The 13,250-nt window shown below is 40.5% G+C and overlaps 1 protein-coding gene across 1 annotated transcript in view; it reads left to right on the top strand.

The window, feature by feature from the left end:
- Positions 1-640: 640 nt before the first annotated feature.
- The window catches only part of snphb (syntaphilin b), a 35,567-nt gene continuing 22,957 nt past the window's right edge, over positions 641-13,250 (top strand). Inside the window, exon 1 of the mRNA XM_084721828.1 lies at positions 641-762. The gene's annotated coding sequence lies outside the window, so the exon portion shown is untranslated. The remainder of the gene's footprint in view (positions 763-13,250) is intronic.

Here is a 13,250-nt window from a genome sequence, read left to right as displayed (position 1 = left end):
CTCTGCACAGAGGTACATTTATTTAGTAACCACATTTCATGGTTAACAACATACACATGTTCTACCAGCACCAACTATTTTTAAAAGTTTGGATAAAAGTGTGGGACAAAATAAGAAAGGAAATTGATGTTTTGCAATGTTATTTTTGCCTCTCTGTCAGGATGAAATTTAAGTCCCATTATATTGTATGTATATATCTACAAAAGTCTGTAACTCAAACCAAAACATTGGATGGATAAATAGCACTACAGGCCGTGGGAAAAATATGATTTGAACCGTCCCTTTGGTGTTAAATCCTGACCCAGAACTTCATCCCTGCAGTAACCAGCCACTTCTATTCTTGTCACTGTAACTCAGTTTTCTGTGAGAGGAGAACTCTAACAGTACACAGACAGATCCCTGCACTTTGTACTGAGCTATACAGTAATCCTGTACAGACCAATGAGCCCTCTTTAACCAATTGAGTGGTGTTTCCCTTTAAAAGAAAATCCGACGTAACGTGACGCAGATGCTTCCATCCATGTACTGTTGTGCCTATCCTCACGCGGCAGCCATCCAGCGCACCTCCTGCGTCCCCCTGGCCCAGCCCCCCTCCTCTCCTCTCCTCTTCTCTCCTCTCCTCTCCTCCTCTCCCCTCCTCCTCCCCGGGTGTGTGAGCCAGGATCACCGCTCCATCCAGCGGAGCTCCGGCCGAAGAATCTGCAGGGAAACCATGAACACCGAAGCGATGGAGCCGCGGAAGCACTAACGGCGAGGGCACAGGTAAGAAGAGGCCTGAGTTTGTCATTGAAATCATCAGATGCGCCGGAGCTGCTGTCATTCTGCGTAGGATGCGGAGTGGAGACAGTGTGCTGTGCATCGAGGATCAATAATATATGAATGGAGTAACCGTGCAGGAAATGTGCGTGTTCATTTGGAGCCGTGCGTATTCCGCAAGGCTCCGGCTCTAACCTGTGTTTATTTTGGCGCAGCTGCTGGATGCTGCGCACTGCGCTCCGGCAGATGTTTGCGCGTCTTGTCATCCCGTGCGCCCATGTTTTTTTTTTTTGAGCGTCTAAGCCCCCGCGGCCTTTGGGCGTCAGATACATGTAGTCCACCGGTGTCAGCGTCATAGCAGGCCAGATATTTATCCGCACTTTTAGAATCGAAACGTCTCCTTCTGCTCCCCTGTCCCCGCATGGAGACACCGCTCACTGTGTTTTACACCCAAAGTAAGTGACATCCATGTTTGCAGGAAGCGAAGTCGTGACAGGTTGCCTGGCGCTGCAGTTTGACCTTGCAGCATTTCTGTATTTCGGGAACGCACGTCCCAGCTGAAAGATAACACAGGCTCAGCTCCTTTTTCTGTGTTGAGACCGAATAACTGTAATGATATCAAAGCTTTATTCAATTTCCACGAGGTTGTAGGGGGTTAACTCAATTTTCAGTGAATCTACTGCCGTGTTCCTTCCACATTTGTAATATAAAAGCCCAGAAGTCTGTTTCTTAATGTAACAGCGCAGCACAAAGTCAGAAATGAATGGATATACTGAAGTGCAGGGCTGAGTTTGTTTGGAGATTGTCAGATCTTCCTGAATAACCTTTGGGTTTATTATGACAACTACTGCAGGTCTTAGAATCTGCTTCTTTTGTACTGCAAAATGCTTGTATTGTCAGAATGAAGCATTTAAATACAGTGAAATGCACCACAGACAAGCAGGCACCAAATACATGCGAGCATGGACGGATTATGGGACACTGAGCCCCCTGGGCACAGAAATGTACAAGGCCCCACAACCCACTCCAACACAAGAGCAAGACACTCAGACTGAAAGAGAAGATTTATGGTTGTTTTGCATCCATTTGTCGTCATTTTGTGTCTCTTCCAGGTGCATCTCTTTGTCTCTTTGTAGTTGTTTGTGGGCCTTGGTTTGTTTTGAGTCTCTTTGAAGTCTTTGTGTGTTTATTTGTTGTCATGTTGCATCTCTTTGTAGTTGTTTTGAGTGCCTTTGTAGTCACTTCATCATTTTGTGTCTCTTTTTGATCATATACATCTCTTTGTTGTCGTTTGGAGTGTCTTTGTAGTTGTTTTGTGCACTGGTACTTCTTTTGAGTCTCTCTGAAGTCCTTTTGAGTACCTATATAGTCACTTTGTGTCTCCTTGTAGTTGTTTTCAGTCTCTCTGTAGTCAATTTGTGTCTCTTTTTGGATGTATACATCTCTGTTGTTGTTTCAGTTCTATTTGTAGTTGTTTCACATCGGTACTTGCTTTGTGTCTTTTCAAAGTCCATTTGTGTTTATTTGTAGTTGTTTAGAGTTACTTTGTTCTGTTTTGTTTGTATATCTCTTTGAAGTTGTTTTGAGTGTCTTTGTAGTTACTTTGTGCCTCTTTGTAGTTATTTTGAGTCTCTTGTTGGTTGTATAAATCTCTTTGTTGTTGCTCTGAGTCTCTTCGTAGTTGTCTGGCACTTTGGTACTTGTTTTGAGACTTTTTTAGGTCCTTTTGTTTTTATTTCCTGTTGTTTTGTATCTCTTTGTAGTTATTATGTAATCATTTTGTCTCTCTTTCTGGCATCTTTTTGTCATCATTTTGAGTCTGTAGTAATTTTGCGTGTCTCTGTAGTAATTTTGACACAATTTGACACCATCACTCCCTGGGCATGTGACCCATAGTCCTGTTCAGTAATCTTTCCATTCATGTGGACCTTTACTTATTTATGAGCACACGTACACTCTGGACAGTATCTGAATGAAGTGAGTAGAGCGGAAACACCACACACCTTGACTACAGAGTCAAAGCTGTGTGCTGTTCACTGTCCTCTGGTGCAGGTCACTTCTGTCCTCTGCAGCTTGGCCATCTTGTCAGCAGCAGGCTTCTCCATCCTGTTCCTCAGCCGTCTCAGCCAATGGCGGCTCTCCCTCTGCTCACGTTTCCACACAAGTGGCGGACTGACCGTCGCCATGGTGACTTGGCAGTCGTTTTCACAGCATGGCGTTTGTTCAGATGCGCCCGAGGTGGCAAAATCTCCTAATTCTGCCTTTTTCTCCTGTGATAGTTTCACCACAAACAGAATCGTTGATCCTGAAGAGCGTTACGCCGCAGCAGTGCAGCTCTCACAGGAAAGGATGCAACAGTTCACTTCAGGTCTTTATTTCTGAAATATCTCCACTGTCACACGATTGTTGTTTTTCTTTCCTCTGTTGTGTAAAGCATGTAGCGATCAATCTAGTGTGGACTGCAGTTGTAGTGCTAATCACACCATTTAACTCCACAGCTGCAGGGCAAGGAAGAGCGTTTCCATCTAAGTGGTTTTCCCCTGTATGAGTGGCAAAACACGTCACTTTCACTCTCAGTTGTTTGCACTATATGTTAATTAGAGACTGTGTTACTCACAGCTGAGCAGCTGAGAGGGGAAATAGTAAAAGAAAAGGTTTGCATGGTTGCACCAGTCATTTGAAAATAGCAGTAAGCTGAATGGAGTATTTTAGTCATTCTTCATGGTAGAGGACAGTGGTACTGAGACGTTTTGGCTCGTTACCCTTTAAAGAGCAGAAGTGTCTATTTGTGAGCCCTTGTGGCAGGTTGTATACATCTATGGGTTGTGAGCAGGTCATCCAAAGAGTGATGTTCTGTTCGCAGACTGTTTCATCTGAAGAGTTTCTGGAGGCCTGAGAAGGTCAAACTATATATATATATATATGTATGTATTTAAAGAGCATGGAGCAGTGATAGTTTTTTCTTTATATTTCCTGTGACTCTTCACTTGTACCTTCGTTTAGGGAGGCACTGATATTACAGCTAAAAAAAACTTTTTTCATGCTGCATTTCAAAACACCGTCCCAGAAAATATGTAAACCTGCAATAACAGATTCTTGGCCTCTTGGGGGCAGCAGAAACAAGCCGACAACAAGACAAGACATATTATCACCTTTTAAGTAACTGTAATATGAGAACTTATTAGTAAGCAGTTGCCTATTTACAATTCCAGAAGATATGGAGCTACAGTAGCATTTATTTGTGGCTATGATTTGGTCTCCACCAACTCCTGAATGAAATATTTTGCTCTTAAGGCTCATTTATGCTCTGTGTTAGATATGCATACAGATAGGAATGGAAACCTTCTGTCAGTACTTTGTGTTCATTTCGTCTGTATTTCTGCATGTTTTCTGAAAGCTTACAGACAAGACAGACCAGTACCCCCAGTGGTCATGGGGGCAGTGTGTAGCATTGTAGCCAGTAGTTCAAGTGGAACATGACCACAAGACACTGTACTGTACTGGACGTTACTTAGGTAGTGAAAAGAATTGTCCATCCACATGTTGTAATGTTTTTATTGGCCATGCAGACTACAGCTGTCAACAACATTGCCTGTGCTGTCAATAAAACTTTTGATTCTGAGCAGCGTCCTTTGTTGGATGTGTTGCTTAACATCCCTGCTAACGTAAAGGACATACTGATGTACATGGGTAGTGATGGTTTCTTAGTTTGAAACATTTTCATTCTTAAAGGGAACATAAATGAGCCTTTATGCGACTAAATGCTCCAATTTGTTCGCCACCTAGTCTCTATCTGTGTCCGTCTGCTGTTTGTTGCTGGGCATGTAGCATGGAGTGGGTTTTTTTTGCTGAAAACAGCTGCCTGCTGCAACCAGAAACAACCATGAGAGTGAGTCAAAACCTTACAGTTGTAGGCCAGAAAACCAAGACAAGTGTGCTGAAAGTTGCTATAAAGCTCTCTAAAGCTGAGGGGAACTTTTTTAGTGTAAAAATTTTGCTTATTTTGTCACATTTAATCTCCAAATCTCTCTCCATTAGAGTTTATCTGCAATATTCAGTATTTCATATTATTGGTGGAATGGGAAAGGAGTCACTCGTAGTAAGAAACCCATTATGACCAGACTCTGTTATTCCCCTCAACTCTGAAGAGTTTTTTAGCATCCTTGAGTCTGTTGATCTGGTTTCACATTCTGCAACTTTACTGTTTTGGTTCAGCTTTGCTATTTTTATCAACCCCACTTCCAGCTGTATTTAGCAAAAAAGCTCTAATAAATCCTTTTTCAGTCAGAGCTGAGAGAAAGTGACCCATCCAATTGATGGAGACAGATGGCTGCCGACCCAGCCTGCATCTGCTCCAGGTTCCTGCCTAATGGACAATATGTTAACTCTCTCACATTATAACAATGACAAAAGACGTAGTTTGATGATGTTGTGTAGTGTGGGATCATGGGAGCTGTTATTTTCACTTTTAAGCAACCACCATAGCTGATGAATATACGTGGGAAGTAACTGAGTACAAATGCTTTGTTACTGTAGTTAAGTAGATTTTTCAGGTATCTGTACTTTACTTGAGTCTTTATTTTTCTGACAACTTTTTACTTTTACTCCCTACATTGTAACACAAATGTCTGTACGCTCTACTTGTTACTTTTTCAAAAGAGGTTTGTTACTTTAGTTTTAATTCAAGAAGAAAACAACGCAAAAAGACGTAAGATGAAAATGACGTGACAAAAACGTAACAATACATAACAAGACAAAAATAATGGAAAAGATGTAACAAGACAAATATGATGTAGCTAGATGACAATGACCTGATAAGATGTAACATGACAAAAACTAAGTAAAGTATATAATTATTCTGTACAAAATGTTTGTACTTTTGTCACCTCTGCTCAGGCTGAATTAATGGTTACATTAAAGTTTGTTTCATGTCATGTTTAGTCACGACTTCCTTCTTTCCTCACTGTTGAATCCCGTGTTTTAGCCTGTGTTTACAGCGGCTAGCAACTAGCTAGCAAAGGTTAGCAGGAAACACACATTACAGTACTTTCAATAAACTACAGATTTCTGCATTGTTGGAAACTTTTGGGATAATGTAAGTACACAACTGAACAAAAGATTTAACATATTATAGCTTCAAAAGGGAGTTTTTCCTTACTACTGTTGACAGGTGCTTTAACATGGTGGGAATAGTTGGGTTTCTGTAAATAGTATCATAGAATCCAGTCTTGACCTGCTCTATTTGAAAAGTGCCCTGGATAACCTCATTTATGATAATGCACTATATAAGTAAAATTTACTTGACTTTTACTTGATAAAAAAAAGTTGAGAAAACTTAAAATTTTGAGACAATGTACTGCAGTAGAATTTTTGAATTTTGAGCCCAACTCAAGTCCTTACATTCTGAAAAAGTTTTACCAACTACTGATCTTTTGTTGATATAGTTTACTTTTCCTCTTTAGATAAACTTAAATCACTGAATTTTAGAGACCCCAACAAATTGTATTTAAAAAATAAAAAATTCACTGAAGTGCAGTTGAATGACAGTTAAAATTTTTAGATTTTCAATTAAAACCGTTTGATTTTTGGTCAGAGAAACAATGACAAATTAGGTGCACAGCTCACTGTGCCCAAGTTTTGAAATGCATTTTTTATTTTCTAAAACTCAACAATTCAAGTTTATACAAAGAAGAAAAGTAAATAATCTCAATTAAAGATTGTAGTTCAGCAAAACTTTTAAACTTTAACATTTTTGTTGTCTCAGCTTTTTTTTTAAAGCATTGAATGTATGTGTATGTGTATGTGTGTCCAGAAACACAACTTGCAAAATGCTAACGTTGCTCTGTATCTGCTGGAAAATAATATAAATAGGTAACTATTTGCCATATCATGTTCAAGATAAGGATATGACACTATTTTTAATATAAAGATTTTTTTTATTAATTTTTCTTGATGCCTTCTTCTTATCAGTGTAACTTCATCCTGAATGGAGGCTGATGTAGACAGAGGGTGAGGAGATTAATGTATTATAGTCTTTAGTCTCCTCCCACATGGTATTAGCATGATTGTGAATATTGATTTCCTGTTTTTATCAATGCTCTTTGCTTGTCTTGCCTCTGAGGAAAATAGTTCACACAGGCTATTAGCGTGATCACTTAGGCTGCAGCACTCTGGCGTCCTTTTAATCGCTGCTGCTCAGCTCACTAATGACAAACCCATGGCGAAAGATATTTTGAGCGTTTGACCTGATTAAGATTATGAGATTCTCAGTCATCTCAGATAACAGAGTTGTGTAAAGTGCCTCAAAAGTCAAATTAACGCCATTTGCATTTTACACAGAACTTGCAGCCAAATGAGGCATAAATCTTGTAAAAATCCAGTGAGGCTGTGGTGTAATTGGCTCTGTTCCATGCTAATAAGCAGGGACATTTCATTAAATAGACTATTAAAGATATGTTTTCAAGTTTTGGGGAAATTTGCCATATCGTCCTCTCCGTCCGTTTCCCTTTCACTTTCTGTTTTACGTGTTGTGTTGACTGATGGTCCAGTAGGAGCTGTGCTGTAGCTTTATTGCTGTGCTCTGCTGGATTTTAGCTAAGCTAGTCTGCGTCCGCTGCAGCAGTAGGGTGACTCTGCAGGATTGTCCTGATCTGTGAAAACCAAAAGTCACTGTTTGTGCTCTTTACTGAAGGTTATTCTCAGCCTGTGTTTACTGAGGAGGACAGATCTGATGAATGCGTGAGTATTTGCTTGACTCTTCTCCAGCAGTACTCTGATTTACACTAATGCACGTTCATTATTGGACTGCATGCATGTCTGTGGAGCAAAAGAGGCTCGAAGGATGGTGTAGTTGCTATGTGTGTTGCTGTCCTGGCTGCTCATGTGGTTTATGTTTTCCATTAAAGTCAAGCTGCTCTGGTGGCTTTAATAATTGGCAGAGTAACTGACATTGCAGCCTACTGTAAATATACCCAGCATGCATTGTACACAAACTGCTCAAAACCATAGAGTCGCTCAGTGTGGGGAGAGAATATGTTAATGTGCTTTATAGTTCTTACTGAGAGATTGTTTTTGCCTGCTTGACAAAATGTGCAGATATGCATTTCATACAGAGTATATTGCAATATCACAAATCACATTTGTCACATTTGCCTGTGTGGTAGCTCACTGCCATCAGTGTGGGAGTGTGTTTGTGAATGGCTGCATGAGCAGCAAAAACCTTGTAAAATGCTTTGGATAAAAGGACTATATAAATGTAGCCTTTAACCATTTACAGTCTGTAAGCCCTCTGTATTTATACCATGGATCTAATAAGAAGAACTGGATATTAGGGCTTAGACCCCAGCAAGATTAGTTGGTGTCATGGGCACCAGCTAATGGGGATCCTTCTTAAATAAATAAATGATAAATATTAGGCCTGCACAATTAATCACAATTGCAATAAAACCACAAAATGTCCAAGTGCCATATTGCAAATTGCATTTTTTTGAAAAAGGAAAAACGTGTGAGAAAACAGGATTATAATGAAGTACTGTAGTGCTGCAGAGGTGACCTGGTCTACAAATCTCGTTCTCCAGATGAAAGAAAACACGTTTGTTTGGTTCAGACCTCAATAAATATCAGATTAACATGATTTTAATAATTTTTTATTTATCTTTTTCAGTGAACATGAAAATTGTAACACAAAACTGATCATCTCCACTAATCATATCATAAAGCACAATCGCAATTTCAGTCAAAATAATCGCAATATGACTTTTTTACTGAATTTTCCAGCCCTAATGGTTAAGGTGTTAGATGTGGTCCTCTGTTCATTACTATGAAAATGCTCAGTGGGCTGTGAAGCCGACCTCAGAGTATAAAATTACCCCGATCTTCTACATATGCTTCTACATTGCAAAAACCACAGAGCGAGCATATTGGAGACTTCCACTGACTGAGCTGGCTAACTTCTGGGGATGAATGGGGATAAAATATTTTAATCATGCAGCTCTTCTAGTTTTCCTAAATTTGGTTGCACCAAATGAATCAAATTCTGATGGTGAAACAAGTTGTTTTGCGAGGCTTGTTATGCCACACCTGCCAATCTTGAGAACTCAAAAATAGGGATAATTTCAATGCTGAACATTTTGAGTCTCCGAGACTTTGTTTCCTGCATTCTGTTGACTTTTTAACAATGAGAAACACAAAACAACAGTCCAAAAGTACAAAGTACATTTGACGAGCATTAATTGTACTACAGAATAATTCATCCTTCTCTGGCATAAACTAATATTCATCAGTTTCCTTTCATTCATTTATTATTTTGTCCCTGTCCCTAAAACAAAATTGACATGTCATATTTTACAAAATGCATGTCCCTTCCCTTTAAAGCTTTCCTTAGGAAACTTCTCAGGACGTCTGGTTTGGTGTAGCTGTATTGTTGCCTGGGAAGAAACAGCAGACTTTTAGAGTTGTATAAAGGTGTATACTTGCCGTATCATGTTAGAACCAGGTTGTGATAATGAAAAGGAAAAGAAGGTGTGAAAAATTGTCAGATTTCTGGAGAAATACATGAGAATTGTGATCCCAAGAGAGAATAGGAAGTGGGCAATAAAAATGGGAATCTCCTGGGAAAATCATGAGGGTTGGCAAGTTAAACATTTCACTCAAAAAATGTATTCACCGTTGCACAGCTGCAATATTAGTCTATTGGAAAAAGGTTTTTTGGGGGGGCTGTGCATCACGTGATGTTTTTCGTACACAGTTTGTCAAATTTACTCTGGCACACTTCCTGGGGATTTGCTCTAGATCCTTGATTCGGATAACACAACACAACCACAACCATCGCTCCAAACGGACGCAGGATATGCGAGGCAGCCATGAAGTGTAGGAATGTGTAGGGGTGCATATGCAAACGCGTAGTTAAAAGCAAGTATATTTCTGCCTTATGGCAACTTCCGGTGTCGCCAAACAGGCCTGAGTCTCGTGTCCTCCTCTCCACCCTGGACACCTGGAGGAGGACAGACTGCAATCTGTGTCTCTCTTGTTGTGGTTGGCAGCGATTATCTTTAAAAAAAAGTTTCCACAATGAAAATCACTGAAATGTTTGAGTGAGTGGGCAACTGGAGCTCAAATACTACCAGTCAGTTCTGTTTTTATCATCCTGGCAGGAGACAGTACTATAAAGACGCAGCGCCAGGAAGACTAGATACAAGCCCTGTTTGAGACTGTTGCATCCACTGCATAGCAGAGAGGAGAGAAAAGCTAAGAAAATAAACTTAGGATGCAGTGATGGTGCGCCTGCAGAATAGCTGTTGTTTTGATGGACAGCCATTCTTGTTTTTTTTGTCCTACCAAAGAAACTTTGAAAAGTATTGATACCAACACTCTAATTCCATTTTTTTTATACTGTATATGTAATTAATGAAAAGTTTTTGTTTGCTTAATTTTTTTTTAATTTCTAAATTTGTTCTGTGCCAGAAAACACCCTTGTCCCAGTCAAGAATTCACAACTTCAAACAACTTTGTTTTAAAATCTATTTAATGAAAATGTTATCCCTTTAAAGTTGTGTCCCAGTTTTCTATCAGCTCTGTCAGATTTTTACAAAAACGTGATTTAATCAGGCATAAAAAGTGTTAGCTGTACCCTAAAGACCTCTGCCTCATTTCCTGGTTTAAAAAAGGTGGGAGTACTGATCAAGCACTGGTAAATTTTCTATTACACCTAAATTATCCACACACCATATAGAATATTTTACCAAACAAGATGTTTTATGACAGAAAATGTCAGTTTCACAATTCAGATTTCCACCTCATCTTGCTCTTGGACAGCTGTGAGTATTTATAGCACTGTATAGCTCCACGATTGGAGAGAGACACTTTTCAGTCTCCCCAGCAGCTAATAAGAGCTGCTGACTGTGCGGTCTGTGCAGAGAGGAGAATGAGTCATCATCATCATCTTGTTAGATAGAGACAGATGTATTATTTAAATCAGAGAAATCCTCCTTAAGCTATGGAGCTTTTATGTCGAAGAAGAGAAATTCTACCAGCTTGTTAGTAGTACCAGCTTGCTTAGCTAACCGTTCTTAGACCAGGAGAACACATGGTCGATGCCACTGCAGTACTTAGAATTTATTTGAGCTAATGACGAGGTCATCCAGTACTGAGTCCAACAATTATGAGTCTCCTGCCATGCAGAGATGGCACGTCACCAGAAGGGCAGGTAACATGTAGCATCACTGTTCCTCCACGCCCCACTTCCTCTACACAGTCAAATTCAATCAAAACCACAGCACTCTTCATATGAAACTGTGAACAAATCTTTAAAACTGTTTAAAATGCATTTTTGCAGTAAGATGGTCTATTTCTCTGATTCTCATGTAGGTTACAGTATCTCATGTACAAATGAGATTGCTAATAAGATGTTAACACCACTGTAATGTCTCCTTCTCTCTGTCTCTTCTGTTACTGGATTTCGTAACACTATCAGGAGTTCTACTTGCAACTAATAGTACTCTACAAATAGAGCATTAATAGAATCCAAATGTAAAGATTTACACATTACATTGTCTTGTATTGCATCGTCACAGGGCTGAATCATATTGTACCAAATCATTGATTGTTCCTGGCAACTAATTTCCCTGTTGATACAAAATTCAATTTAGACTAGTCGACTAGTCTAACAGTAAATAAGCACTAGAGCACAGTTAAAATTCAGCACAGTTTGTTAATTAATAACGTTAAACACTGTCTGGAACAATACTGTGTGTATTAAGAGCCATTTAAGCTGTTAATCACAGTCTACAATCGCCAGATTGTATTTTAAATGTCGCTGAAATGTGTCTCTTTGCGCTGTGCAATAAAAACATTGCACATAAACTTACAAAACATGACAACAACTCACTAAATGCTTCATCTTTTCAGATCGAAGAGGATCACACTCATCATGGAGCTGACATTAGCTGCCAGCCTGCTACACAGTGTGGCTAACGTTAGCAGTGCTAGCAGCAGCAGCTGCTCTGCTTGCAGGTTAATGTCCATGTCTGTGCTGAATGTGGTCACATGTTGCTCCAGTTGAGTGATTACATACAAATTTATTCTGTAAGTCTGCATTCAACATTGTTTCCATTTTCTAGAATAAAACACTGCCAAACCGTGCTGGTTTCTCACCAACTTTGCTGATAAAAACATCCAGGGTTGCCTAGGCGATCAGGGCATGTGCATTTACGGCGTACTGCAAGAGGGGCTGCCATCAGATGAGGCCACACCTCCAACTAGTGGCAGGCGGCTGCATAACATCTTGGAGGCAACAGATAACTGGCATTGTCCATGAATGAAATGAAATATAGATACATGACGTTTCAGAGATGTCTTATGGCATCTCTGTTGCTGTAAACAATGAATGGTGACACCAAAGTGTCAGCGAGGTGCACCATGACAGGCTGCTGATGCACAACTTTCCAGAGCGCTCTGACTGAGCACAATGTTGACCTCTGTGTGACAGTATAACATGAGCACAAACACACAGGAGGCTTAATCATGATTCAGCGTCTCTCACTGATCAGTGTCCAAACATTAGACAAAAGAAGTGTTGAAAAGTACTTGAGGGGCTTTGGATGAGCAACTCACACACAAAAACACATCTATATACACACTGAGTCCCCTGGATTAACAGCAGTGACTCAGTGTTGTCGACCCCGCGGCCGTCTAACAGTCTGTAAACCTCTGTTTGCCAGCGTTCTCCTGTTTTTCAAGTGGGAATGCACAGAGACTCTAGAGCGTAGCTGGTGTGACTCACACTTTCACACACACATACAGACACCCTCCCTCCCCACCCTGTCCCAACCTATGGGGTGCGAGTCGTGAGTTGCATTACCACTGCAGTCCGGCTTAGAAAAAGAGCTTTATCACCTATTTGTGTGTCTGCATCGAAACCCTTTTCTCACATTTTTTTGTGTTACATATATGCAATTTAATGCAAAAACATACATGCATGCTCCGACTCTGCAGAACATTGGTTTTAGGGATTAGTCAAGGTCAGATCATTGTAAATACAGCAAGGACACACTGTCTTTCATGACAGGACCTGCAGTCTCCTCTGCTGCAGTAACAGAGGAGGAGAAACAGTGACTGTGTGTGTGTGTGTGTGTGTGTGTGTGTGTGTGTCCAGATTGTCACACTTCACATAATAGTGCTGTCCATCCTCTATCTTCCTCATCTCCTCCTCCTCTTCCTGTCTGTCTCCACTTCCTCACCTTCACAGGGTCCCTGACATGCGCCGCCTCTTCCTTTCATCTCATTGGCTCGCCTTTCCTCCTCTTCCCTGCTTTCACTGCTCCATCCATCCCTCTCTCGCCGCCTGTCTCTTCTCTCTACCTGCTGTGCGTTTCTGTCCCATCAGCACAGAAGCTGCTTGCGTGCCGACCTCACTGTCAGTCTGCGGCTGGGGATGGTGCTGTTACGTAACAGGCTGAGCTTAATAAATCCTGTATGATGTGCTGTGATGTGGTTTC

The sequence above is a fragment of the Lutjanus erythropterus genome, chromosome 6 (assembly GCF_056507025.1).
Source record: "Lutjanus erythropterus isolate fLutEry1 chromosome 6, fLutEry1.hap2, whole genome shotgun sequence".
NCBI classification, from domain to species: Eukaryota; Metazoa; Chordata; class Actinopteri; order Lutjaniformes; family Lutjanidae; genus Lutjanus; species Lutjanus erythropterus.
This window is presented reverse-complemented; position numbering and strand designations above follow the sequence as displayed.